Source organism: Ovis canadensis, chromosome 26 (assembly GCF_042477335.2).
Source record: "Ovis canadensis isolate MfBH-ARS-UI-01 breed Bighorn chromosome 26, ARS-UI_OviCan_v2, whole genome shotgun sequence".
Lineage (NCBI taxonomy): Eukaryota > Metazoa > Chordata > Mammalia > Artiodactyla > Bovidae > Ovis > Ovis canadensis.
This window is the reverse complement of record NC_091270.1, coordinates 10112759-10126440: the sequence shown is the minus strand read 5'-3', so window position 1 is coordinate 10126440 and position 13682 is coordinate 10112759.

Sequence of the window (13682 nt, the reverse complement as noted above, 5' to 3'; positions counted from 1 at the left end):
AATCACATCTAACCACTGGACCTTCCAAAGGGTCCTTCACACCCTTGCTGCAACTCAAGAAGTTCCCCGACATACCCGTCTGCACTCGAGAGGAAGCACGTGGTGTCCCGCACACATCCAGGGGAGCCCCGTTTCCGCCTCCTAGCTCGAGATGAGGGATCCTTTCCCTGTTTCGCAGGGAAAGAATTACCGGCGTTCCCGTCGCATCTCAAGAGGAGGCGCTCTCCACAGGAAAGGCGAGAGGAACTCCAGGGTCATGCCACCATTCCAAGTGTCCCCCAGATGTGTCAGTCCATTCCAGAGGAACCTGTTTTCCCTGCACTGCCTTGACATTCAAGCCGAGGATCGACTCCCACCACGTGTGCACGTGGGACAGCCCTGTGGGAAAGCCTCGTGGGAAAGCCTCGTGGGAAAGACTCGACTGAAAACCATAGATCGTTTGATCCACGTGGCGGACTGCGTGACACTGCTGCTACCGCTCTGGAGGAAAGCGCAAGTGCATGCCCGCATTCGAGACGAGGACTGACTCCCCTGGGGAGACTCCAGAAGTACCCCAAGATCCATGTCAGCACTGGAGAGGAATCCTCAGGTTCCGGCCCCGACTCCACACAAGGTCTTAGGCCCCGGCATCGACGGGAGAGGAATCCCGAGAGGCCCCCGAGGAACTCGCATGGGGACTGGCCTTTCCTGAGGCCACCAGAGCGGGTCCCCGAGGTCCCCGTCGTAAGTCGAGAGCACCTGCCGCAACTCGAGAAAATCCAGGAGGTTTTGCCCTCCAGGCGAGATGAGGCCCATTTCCGCTGAGGCTTCTCGAGGCCAATCACATCTAACCACTGGAACTTCCAAAGGGTCCTTCACACCATTGCTGCAAATCAAGAAGTTCCCCGACATACCCGTCTCCACTCGAGAGGAAGCACGTGGGGTCCCGCACACATCCAGGGGAGCCCCGTTTCCGCCTCCTAGCTCGAGATGAGGGATCCTTTCCCTGTTTCGTAGGGAAAGAATTCCCGGCGTTCCCGTCGCATCTCAAGAGGAGGCGCTCTCCACAGGAAAGGCGAGAGGAACTCCAGGGTCGAGACACCATTCCAAGAGTCCCCCAGATGTGTCAGTCCATTCCAGAGGAACCTGTTTTCCCTGCACTGCCTTGACGTTCAAGCCGAGGATCGACTCCCACCACGTGTGCACGTGGGACAGCCCTGTGGGAAAGCCTCGTGGGAAAGCCTCGTGGGAAAGACTCGAGGGAAAACCATAGATCCTTTGATCCACGCGGCGGACTGCGTGACACTGCTGCTACCGCTCTGGAGGAAAGCGCAAGGGCATGCCCGCATTCGAGACGAGGACTGACTCCCCTGGGGAGACTCCAGAAGTATCCCAAGATCCATGTCAGCACTGGAGAGGAATTCTCAGGTTCCGGCCCCGACTCCACACAAGGTCTTAGGCCCCGGCATCGACGGGAGAGGAATCCCGAGACGCCCCCGAGGAACTCGCATGGGGACTGGCCTTTCCTGAGGCCACCAGAGCGGGTCCCTGAGGTCCCCGTCGTAAGTCGAGAGCACCTGCCGCAACTCGAGAAAATCCAGGAGGTTTTCACCTCCAGGCGAGATGAGGCCCATTTCCGCTGAGGCTTCTCGAGGCTAATCACGTCTAACCACTGGAACTTCCAAAGGGTCCTTCACACCCTTGCTGCAACTCAAGAAGTTCCCCGACATACCCGTCTCCACTCGAGAGGAAGCACGTGGGTACCGCACACATCCAGGGGAGCCCCGTTTCCGCCTCCTAGCTCGAGATGAGGGATCCTTTCACTGTTTCGTAGGGAAAGAATTCCCGGCGTTCCCGTCGCATCTCAAGAGGAGGCGCTCTCCACAGGAAAGGCGAGAGGAACTCCAGGGTCGTGCCACCATTCCAAGAGTCCCCCAGATGTGTCAGTCCATTGCAGAGGAACCTGTTTTCCCTGCACTGCCTTGACGTTGAAGCCGAGGATCGACTCCCACCACGTGTGCACGTGGGACAGCCCTGTGGGAAAGCCTCGTGGGAAAGCCTCGTGGGAAAGACTCGAGGGAAAACCATAGATCCTTTGATCCACGCGGCGGACTGTGTGACACTGCTGCTACCGCTCTGGAGGAAACCGCAAGTGCATGCGGGGATTCGAGACGAGGACTGACTCCCCTGGGGAGACTCCAGAAGTACCCCAAGATCCATGTCAGCACTGGAGAGGAATCCTCAGGTTCCGGCCCCGACTCCACACAAGGTCTTAGGCCCCGGCATCGACGGGAGAGGAATCCCGAGAGGCCCCCGAGGAACTCGCATGGGGACTCGCCTTTACTGAGGCCACCAGAGCGGGTCCCTGAGGTCCCCGTCGTAAGTCGAGAGCACCTGCCGCAACTCGAGAAAATCCAGGAGGTTTTGCCCTCCAGGCGAGATGAGGCCCATTTCCGCTGAGGCTTCTCGAGGCCAATCACATCTAACCACTGGAACTTCCAAAGGGTCCTAAACACCATTGCTGCAACTCAAGAAATTCCCCGACATACCCGTCTCCACTCGAGAGGAAGCACGTGGGGTCCCGCACACATCCAGGGGAGCCCCGATTCCGCCTCCTTGCTCGAGATGAGGGATCCTTTCCCTGTTTCGTAGGGAAAGAATTCCCGGCGTTCCCGTCGCATCTCAAGAGGAGGCGCTCTCCACAGGAAAGGCGAGAGGAACTGCAGGGTCGTGCCACCATTCCAAGAGTCCCCCAGATGTGTCAGTCCATTCCAGAGGAACCTGTTTTCCCTGCACTGCCTTGACATTCAAGCCGAGGATCGACTCCCACCACGTGTGCACGTGGGACAGCCCTGTGGGAAAGCCTCGTGGGAAAGCCTCGTGGGAAAGACTCGACGGAAAACCATAGATCCTTTGATCCACGCGGCGGACTGCGTGACACTGCTGCTACCGCTCTGGAGGAAAGCGCAAGTGCATGCCCGCATTCGAGACCAGGACTGACTCCCCTGGGGAGACTCCAGAAGTACCCCAAGATCCATGTCAGCACTGGAGAGGAATCCTCAGGTTCCGGCCCCGACTCCACACAAGGTCTTAGGCCCCGGCATCGACGGGAGAGGAATCCCGAGAGGCCCCCGAGGAACTCGCATGGGGACTGGCCTTTCCTGAGGCCACCAGAGCGGGTCCCTGAGGTCCCCGTCGTAAGTCGAGAGCACCTGCCGCAACTCGAGAAAATCCAGGAGGTTTTGCCCTCCAGGCGAGATGAGGCCCATTTCCGCTGAGGCTTCTCGAGGCCAATCACATCTAACCACTGGAACTTCCAAAGGGTCTTTCACACCCTTGCTGCAACTCAAGAAGTTCCCCGACATACCCGTCTGCACTCGAGAGGAAGCACGTGGGGTCCCGCACACATCCAGGGGAGCCCCGTTTCTGCCTCCTAGCTCGAGATGAGGGATCCTTTCCCTGTTTCGTAGGGAAAGAATTCCCGGCGTTCCCGTCGCATCTCAAGAGGAGGCGCTCTCCACAGGAAAGGCGAGAGGAACTCCAGGGTCATGCCACCATTCCAAGTGTCCCCCAGATGTGTCAGTCCATTCCAGAGGAACCTGTTTTCCCTGCACTGCCTTGACGTTCAAGCCGAGGATCGACTCCCACCACGTGTGCACGTGGGACATCCCTGTGGGAAAGCCTCGTGGGAAAGCCTCGTGGGAAAGACTCGAGGGAAAACCATAGATCCTTTGATCCACGAGGCGGACTGCGTGACACTGCTGCTACCGCTCTGGAGGAAAGCGCAAGTGCATGCCCGCATTCGAGACGAGGACTGACTCCCCTGGGGAGACTCCAGAAGTACCCCAAGATCCATGTCCGCACTGGAGAGGAATCCTCAGGTTCCGGCCCCGACTCCACACAAGGTCTTAGGCCCCGGCATCGATGGGAGAGGAATCCCGAGAGGCCCCCGAGGAACTCGCATGGGGACTGGCCTTTCCTGAGGCCACCAGAGCGGGTCCCTGAGGTCCCCGTCGTAAGTCGAGAGCACCTGCCGCAACTCGAGAAAATCCAGGAGGTTTTGCCCTCCAGGCGAGATGAGGCCCATTTCCGCTGAGGCTTCTCGAGGCCAATCACATCTAACCACTGGAACTTCCAAAGGGTCCTTCACACCCTTGCTGCAACTCAAGAAGTTCCCCGACATACCCGTCTGCACTCGAGAGGAAGCACGTGGTGTCCCGCACACATCCAGGGGAGCCCCGTTTCCGCCTCCTAGCTCGAGATGAGGGATCCTTTCCCTGTTTCGTAGGGAAAGAATTCCCGGCGTTCCCGTCGCATCTCAAGATTAGGCGCTCTCCACAGGAAAGGCGAGAGGAACTCCAGTGTCATGCCACCATTCCAAGAGTCCCCCAGATGTGTCAGTCCATTCCAGAGGAACCTGTTTTCCCTGCACTGCCTTGACGTTCAAGCCGAGGATCGACTCCCACCACGTGTGCACGTGGGACAGCCCTGTGGGAAAGCCTCGTGGGAAAGCCTCGTGGGAAAGACTCGAGGGAAAACCATACATCCTTTGATCCACGCGGCGGACTGCGTGACACTGCTGCTACCGCTCTGGAGGAAAGCGCAAGTGCATGCCCGCATTCGAGACGAGGACTGACTCCCCTGGGGAGACTCCAGAAGTACCCCAAGATCCATGTCAGCACTGGAGAGGAATCCTCAGGTTCCGGCCCCGACTCCACACAAGGTCTTAGGCCCCGGCATCGACGGGAGAGGAATCCCGAGAGGCCCCCGAGGAACTCGCATGGAGACTGGCCTTTCCTGAGGCCACCTGAGCGGTTCCCTGAGGTCCCCGTCGTAAGTCGAGAGCACCTGCCGCAACTCGAGAAAATCCAGGAGGTTTTGCCCTCCAGGCGAGATGAGGCCCATTTCCGCTGAGGCTTCTCGAGGCCAATCAAATCTAACCACTGGAACTTCCAAAGGGTCCTTCACACCATTGCTGCAACTCAAGAAGTTCCCCGACATACCCGTCTCCACTCGAGAGGAAGCACGTGGGGTCCCGCACACATCCAGGGGAGCCCCGTTTCCGCCTCCTAGCTCGAGATGAGGGATCCTTTCCCTGTTTCGTAGGGAAAGAATTCCCGGCGTTCCCGTCGCATCTCAAGAGGAGGCGCTCTCCACAGGAAAGGCGAGAGGAACTCCAGGGTCGTGCCACCATTCCAAGAGTCCCCCAGATGTGTCAGTCCATTCCAGAGGAACCTGTTTTCCCTGCACTGCCTTGACGTTCAAGCCGAGGATCGACTCCCACCACGTGTGCACGTGGGACAGCCCTGTGGGAAAGCCTCGTGGGAAAGCCTCGTGGGAAAGACTCGAGGGAAAACCATAGATCCTTTGATCCACGCGGCGGACTGCGTGACACTGCTGCAACCGCTCTGGAGGAAAGCGCAAGTGCATGCCCGCATTCGAGACGAGGACTGACTCCCCTGGGGAGACTCCAGAAGTACCCCAAGATCCATGTCAGCACTGGAGAGGAATCCTCAGGTTCCGGCCCCTACTCCACACAAGGTCTTAGGCCCCGGCATCGACGGGAGAGGAATCCCGAGAGGCCCCCGAGGAACTCGCATGGGGACTGGCCTTTCCTGAGGCCACCAGAGCGGGTCCCTGAGGTCCCCGTCGTAAGTCGAGAGCACCTGCCGCAACTCGAGAAAATCCAGGAGGTTTTGCCCTCCAGGCGAGATGAGGCCCATTTCCGCTGAGGCTTCTCGAGGCCAATCACATCTAACCACTGGAACTTCCAAATGGTCCTTCACACCCTTGCTGCAACTCAAGAAGTTCCCCGACATACCCGTCTCCACTCGAGAGGAAGCACGTGGTGTCCCGCACACATGCAGGGGAGCCCCGTTTCCGCCTCCTAGCTCGAGATGAGGGATCCTTTCCCTGTTTCGTAGGGAAAGAATTCGCGGCGTTCCCGTCGCATCTCAAGAGGAGGCGCTCTCCACAGGAAAGGCGAGAGGAACTCCAGGGTCGTGCCACCATTCCAAGAGTCCCCCAGATGTGTCAGTCCATTCCAGAGGAACCTGTTTTCCCTGCACTGCCTTGACGTTCAAGCCGAGGATCGACTCCCACCACGTGTGCACGTGGGACAGCCCTGTGGGAAAGCCTCGTGGGAAAGCCTCGTGGGAAAGACCCGAGGGAAAACCATAGATCCTTTGATCCATGCGGCGGACTGCGTGACACTGCTGCTACCGCTCTGGAGGAAAGCGCAAGTGCATGCCCGCATTCGAGACGAGGACTGATCCCCTGGGGAGACTCCAGAAGTACCCCAAGATCCATGTCAGCACTGGAGAGGAATCCTCAGGTTCCGACCCAGACTCCACACAAGTTCTTAGGCCCCGGCATCGACGGGAGAGGAATCCCGAGAGGCCCCCGAGGAACTCGCATGGGGACTGGCCTTTCCTGAGGCCACCAGAGCGGGTCCCTGAGGTCCCCGTCGTAAGTCGAGAGCACCTGCCGCAACTCGAGAAAATCCAGGAGGTTTTGCCCTCCAGGCGAGATGAGGCCCATTTCCGCTGAGGCTTCTCGAGGCCAATCACATCTAACCACTGGACCTTCCAAAGGGTCCTTCACACCCTTGCTGCAACTCAAGAAGTTCCCCGACATACCCCTCTGCACTCGAGAGGAAGCACGTGGTGTCCCGCAGACATCCAGGGGAGCCCCGTTTCCACCTCCTACCTCGAGATGAGGGATCCTTTCCCTGTTTCGTAGGGAAAGAATTCCCGGCGTTCCCGTCGCATCTCAAGAGGAGGCGCTCTCCACAGGAAAGGTGAGAGGAACTCCAGGGTCGTGCCACCATTCCAAGAGTCCCCCAGATGTGTCAGTCCATTCCAGAGGAACCTGTTTTCCCTGCACTGCCTTGACGTTCAAGCCGAGGATCGACTCCCACCACGTGTGCACGTGGGAGAGCCCTGTGGGAAAGCCTCGTGGGAAAGCCTCGTGGGAAAGACTCGAGGGAAAACCATAGATCCTTTGATCCACGCGGCGGACTGCGTGACACTGCTGCTACCGCTCTGGAGGAAAGCGCAAGTGCATGCCCGCATTCGAGACGAGGACTGACTCCCCTGGGGAGACTCCAGAAGTACCCCAAGATCCATGTCAGCACTGGAGAGGAATCCTCAGGTTCCGGCCCCGACTCCACACAAGGTCTTAGGCCCCGGCATCGACGGGAGAGGAATCCCGAGAGGCCCCCGAGGAACTCGCATGGGGACTGGCCTTTCCTGAGGCCACCAGAGCGGGTCCCTGAGGTCCCCGTCGTAAGTCGAGAGCACCTGCCGCAACTCGAGAAAATCCAGGAGGTTTTGCCCTCCAGTCGAGATGAGGCCCATTTCCGCTGAGGCTTCTCGAGGCTAATCACGTCTAACCACTGGAACTCCCAAAGGGTCCTTCACACCCTTGCTGCAACTCAAGAAGTTCCCCGACATACCCGTCTCCACTCGAGAGGAAGCACGTGGGTCTCGCACAAATCCAGGGGAGCACCGTTTACGCCTCCTAGCTCGAGATGAGGAATCCTTTCCCTGTTTCGTAGGGAAAGAATTCCCGGCGTTCCCGTCGCATCTCAAGAGGAGGCGGTCTCCACAGGAAAGGCGAGAGGAACTCCAGGGTCGTGCCACCATTCCAAGAGTCCCCCAGATGTGTCAGTCCATTCCAGAGGAACCTGTTTTCCCTGCACTGCCTGGACGTTCAAGCCGAGGATCGACTCCCACCACGTGTGCACGTGGGACAGCCCTGTGGGAAAGCCTCGTGGGAAAGCCTCGTGGGAAAGACTCGAGGGAAAACCATAGATCCTTTGATCCACGCGGCGGACTGCGTGACACTGCTGCAACCGCTCTGTAGGAAAGCGCAAGTGCATGCCCGCATTCGAGACGAGGACTGACTCCCCTGGGGAGACTCCAGAAGTACCCCAAGATCCATGTCAGCACTGGAGAGGAATCCTCAGTTTCCGGCCCCTACTCCACACAAGGTCTTAGGCCCCGGCATCGACGGGAGAGGAATGCCGAGAGGCCCCCGAGGAACTCGCATGGGGACTGGCCTTTCCTGAGGCCACCAGAGCGGGTCCCTGAGGTCCCCGTCGTAAGTCGAGAGCACCTGCCGCAACTCGAGAATATCCAGGAGGTTTTGCCCTCCAGGCGAGATGAGGCCCATTTCCGCTGTGGCTTCTCGAGGCCAATCACATCTAACCACTGGAACTTCCAAATGGTCCTTCACACCCTTGCTGCAACTCAAGAAGTTCCCCGACATACCCGTCTCCACTCGAGAGGAAGCACGTGGTGTCCCGCACACATGCAGGGGAGCCCCGTTTCCGCCTCCTAGCTCGAGATGAGGGATCCTTCCCCTGTTTCATAGGGAAAGAATTCCCGGCGTTCCCGTCGCATCTCAAGAGGAGGCGGTCTCCACAGGAAAGGGGAGAGGAACTCCAGGGTCGTGCCACCATTCCAAGAGTCCCCCAGATGTGTCAGTCCATTCCAGAGGAACCTGTTTTCCCCGCACTGCCTTGACGTTCAAGCCGAGGATCGACTCCCACCACGTGTGCACGTGGGACAGCCCTGTGGGAAAGCCTCGTGGGAAAGCCTCGTGGGAAAGACCCGAGGGAAAAGCATAAATCCTTTGATCCATGCGGCGGACTGCGTGACACTGCTGCTACCGCTCTGGAGGAAAGCGCAAGTGCATGCCCGCATTCGAGACGAGGACTGACTCCCCTGGGGAGACTCCAGAAGTACCCCAAGATCCATGTCAGCACTGGAGAGGAATCCTCAGGTTCCGACCTAGACTCCACACAAGGTCTTAGGCCCCGGCATCGACGGGAGAGGAATCCCGAGAGGCCATCGAGGAACTCGCATGGGGACTGGCCTTTCCTGAGGCCACCAGAGCGGTTCCCTGAGGTCCCCGTCGTAAGTCGAGAGCACCTGCCGCAACTCGAGAAAATCCAGGAGGTTTTGCCCTCCAGGCGAGATGAGGCCCATTTCCGCTGAGGCTTCTCGAGGCCAATCAAATCTAACCACTGGAACTTCCAAAGGGTCCTTCACACCATTGCTGCAACTCAAGAAGTTCCCCGACATACCCGTCTCCACTCGAGAGGAAGCACGTGGGGTCCCGCACACATCCAGGGGAGCCCCGTTTCCGCCTCCTAGCTCGAGATGAGGGATCCTTTCCCTGTTTCGTAGGGAAAGAATTCCTGGCGTTCCCGTCGCATCTCAAGAGGAGGCGCTCTCCACAGGAAAGGCGAGAGGAACTCCAGGGTCGTGCCACCATTCCAAGAGTCCCCCAGATGTGTCAGTCCATTCCAGAGGAACCTGTTTTCCCTGCACTGCCTGGACGTTCAAGCCGAGGATCGACTCCCACCACGTGTGCACGTGGGACAGCCCTGTGGGAAAGCCTCGTGGGAAAGCCTCGTGGGAAAGACTCGAGGGAAAACCATACATCCTTTGATCCACGCGGCGGACTGCGTGACACTGCTGCTACCGCTCTGGAGGAAAGCGCAAGTGCATGCCCGCATTCGAGACGAGGACTGACTCCCCTGGGGAGACTCCAGAAGTACCCCAAGATCCATGTCAGCACTGGAGAGGAATCCTCAGGTTCCGGCCCCAACTCCACACAAGGTCTTAGGCCCCGGCATCGACGGGAGAGGCATCCCGAGAGGCCCCCGAGGAACTCGCATGGGGACTGGCCTTTCCTGAGGCCACCAGAGCGGGTCCCTGAGATCCCCGTCGTAAGTCGAGAGCACCTGCCGCAACTCGAGAAAATCCAGGAGGTTTTGCCCTCCAGGCGAGATGAGGCCCATTTCCGCTGAGGCTTCTCGAGGCCAATCACATCTAACCACTGGACCTTCCAAAGTGTCCTTCACACCCTTGCTGCAACTCAATAAGTTCCCCGACATACACTTCTGCACTCGAGAGGAAGCACGTGGTGTCCCGCACACATCCAGGGGAGCCCCGTTTCCGCCTCCTAGCTCGAGATGAGGGATCCTTTCCCTGTTTCGTAGGGAAAGAATTCCCGGCGTTCCCGTCTCATCTCAAGAGGAGGCGCTCTCCAGAGGAAAGGCGAGAGGAACTCAGGGTCGTTACACCATTCCAAGTGTCCCCCAGATGTGTCAGTCCATGCCAGAGGAACCTGTTTTCCCTGCACTGCCTTGACGTTCAAGCCGAGGATCGACTCCCACCACGTGTGCACGTGGGACAGCCCTGTGGGAAAGCCTCGTGGGAAAGCCTCGTGGGAAAGACTCGAGGGAAAACCATAGATCCTTTGATCCACGCGGCGGACTGCGTGACACTGCTGCAACCGCTCTGGAGGAAAGCGCAAGTGCATGCCCGCATTCGAGACGAGGACTGACTCCCCTGGGGAGACTCCAGAAGTACCCCAAGATCCATGTCAGCACTGGAGAGGAATCCTCAGTTTCCGGCCCCTACTCCACACAAGGTCTTAGGCCCCAGCATCGACGGGAGAGGAATCCCGAGAGGCCCCCGAGGAACTCGCATGGGGACTGGCCTTTCCTGAGGCCACCAGAGCGGGTCCCTGAGGTCCCCGTCGTAAGTCGAGAGCACCTGCCGCAACTCGAGAAAATCCAGGAGGTTTTGCCCTCCAGGCGAGATGAGGCCCATTTCCGCAGAGGCTTCTCGAGGCCAATCACGTCTAACCACTGGAACTTCCAAATGGTCCTTCACACCCTTGCTGCAACTCAAGAAGTTCCCCGACATACCCGTCTCCACTCGAGAGGAAGCACGTGGTGTCCCGCACACATGCAGGGGAGCCCCGTTTCCGCCTCCTACCTCGAGATGAGGGATCCTTTCCCTGTTTCGTAGGGAAAGAATTCCCGGCGTTCCCGTCGCATCTCAAGAGGAGGCGCTCTCCACAGGAAAGGCGAGAGGAACTCCAGGGTCGTGCCACCATTCCAAGAGTCCCCCAGATGTGTCAGTCCATTCCAGAGGAACCTGTTTTCCCTGCACTGCCTTGACGTTCAAGCCGAGGATCGACTCCCACCACGTGTGCACGTGGGACAGCCCTGTGGGAAAGCCTCGTGGGAAAGCCTCGTGGGAAAGACCCGAGGGAAAACCATAGATCCTTTGATCCATGCGGCGGACTGCGTGACACTGCTGCTACCGCTCTGGAGGAAAGCGCAAGTGCATGCCCGCATTCGAGACGAGGACTGACTCCCCTGGGGAGACTCCAGAAGTACCCCAAGATCCATGTCAGCACTGGAGAGGAATCCTCAGGTTCCGACCTAGACTCCACACAAGTTCTTAGGCCCCGGCATCGACGGGAGAGGAATCCCGAGAGGCCCCCGAGGAACTCGCATGGGGACTGGCCTTTCCTGAGGCCACCAGAGCGGGTCCCTGAGGTCCCCGTCGTAAGTCGAGAGCACCTGACGCAACTCGAGAAAATCCAGGAGGTTTTGCCCTCCAGGCGAGATGAGGCCCATTTCCGCTGAGGCTTCTCGAGGCCAATCACATCTAACCACTGGACCTTCCAAAGGGTCCTTCACACCCTTGCTGCAACTCAAGAAGTTCCCCGACATACCCCTCTGCACTCGAGAGGAAGCACGTGGTGTCCCGCAGACATCCAGGGGAGCCCCGTTTCCACCTCCTACCTCGAGATGAGGGATCCTTTCCCTGTTTCGTAGGGAAAGAATTCCCGGCGTTCCCGTCGCATCTCAAGAGGAGGCGCTCTCCACAGGAAAGGTGAGAGTAACTCCAGGGTCGTGCCACCATTCCAAGAGTCCCCCAGATGTGTCAGTCCATTCCAGAGGAACCTGTTTTCCCTGCACTGCCTTGACGTTCAAGCCGAGGATCGACTCCCACCACATGTGCACGTGGGAGAGCCCTGTGGGAAAGCCTCGTGGGAAAGCCTCGTGGGAAAGACTCGAGGGAAAACCATAGATCCTTTGATCCACGAGGCGGACTGCGTGACACTGCTGCTACCGCTCTGGAGGAAAGCGCAAGTGCATGCCCGCATTCAAGACGAGGACTGACTCCCCTGGGGAGACTCCAGAAGTACCCCAAGATCCATGTCAGCACTGGAAAGGAATCCTCAGGTTCCGGCCCCGACTCCACACAAGGTCTTAGGCCCCGGCATCGACGGGAGAGGAATCCCCAGAGGAACTAGCATGGGGACTGGCCTTTCCTGAGGCCACCAGAGCGGGTCCCTGAGGTCCTCTTCGTAAGTCGAGAGCACCTGACGCAACTCGAGAAAATCCAGGAGGTTTTGCCCTCCAGGCGAGATGAGGCCCATTTCCGCTGAGGCTTCTCGAGGCCAATCACATCTAACCACTGGAACTTCCAAAGGGTCCTTCACACCCTTGCTGCAACTCAAGAAGGTCCCCGACATACCCGTCTCCACTCGAGAGGAAGCACGTGGGTTCCGGCACACATCCAGGGGAGCCCCGTTTCCGCCTCCTAGCTCGAGATGAGGGATCCTTTCCCTGTTTCGTAGGGAAAGAATTCCCGGCGTTCCCGTCGCATCTCAAGAGGAGGCGCTCTCCACAGGAAAGGCGAGAGGAACTCCAGGGTCGTGACACCATTCCAAGAGTCGCCCAGATGTGTCAGTCCATTCCAGAGGAACCTGTTTTCCCTTCACTGCCTTGATGTTCAAGCCGAGGATCGACTCCCACCACGTGTGCACGTGGGACAGCCCTGTGGGAAAGCGTCGTGGGAAAGCCTTGTGGGAAAGACTCGAGGGAAAACCACAGATCCTTTGATCCACGCGGCGGACTGCGTGACACTGCTGCTACAGCTCTGGAGGAAAGCGCAAGTGCATGTCCGCATTCGAGACGAGGACTGACTCCCCTGGGGAGACTCCAGAAGTACCCCAAGATCCATGTCAGCACTGGAGAGGAATCCTCAGGTTCCAGCCCCGACTCCACACAGGGTCTTAGGCCCCGGCATCGACGGGAGAGGAATCCCGAGAGGCCCCCGAGGAACTCGCATGGGGACTGGCCTTTCCTGAGGCCACCAGAGCGGGTCCCTGAGGTCCCCGTCGTAAGTCGAGAGCACCTGCTGCAACTCGAGAAAATCCAGGAGGTTTTGCCCTCCAGGCGAGATGAGGCCCATTTCCGCTGAGGCTTCTCGAGGCTAATCACGTCTAACCACTGGAACTCCCAAAGGGTCCTTCACACCCTTGCTGCAACTCAAGAAGTTCCCCGACATACCCGTCTCCACTCGAGAGGAAGCACGTGGGTCTCGCACACATCCAGGGGAGCACCGTTTACGCCTCCTAGCTCGAGATGAGGGATCCTTTCCCTGTTTCGTAGGGAAAGAATTCCCGGCGTTCCCGTCGCATCTCAAGAGGAGGCGGTCTCCACAGGAAAGGCGAGAGGAACTCCAGGGTCGTGCCACCATTCCAAGAGTCCCCCAGATGTGTCAGTCCATTCCAGAAGAACCTGTTTTCCCTGCACTGCCTTGACGTTCAAGCCGAGGATCGACTCCCACCACGTGTGCACGTGGGACAGCCCTGTGGGAAAGCCTCGTGGGAAAGCCTCGTGGGAAAGACTCGAGGGAAAACCATAGATCCTTTGATCCACGCGGCGGACTGCGTGACACTGCTGCTCTCGCTCTGGAGGAAAGCGCAAGTGCATGCCCGCATTCGAGACGAGGACTGACTCCCCTGGGGAGACTCCAGAAGTACCCCAAGATCCATGTCAGCACTGGAGAGGAATCCTCAGGTTCCGGCCCCGTCTCCAC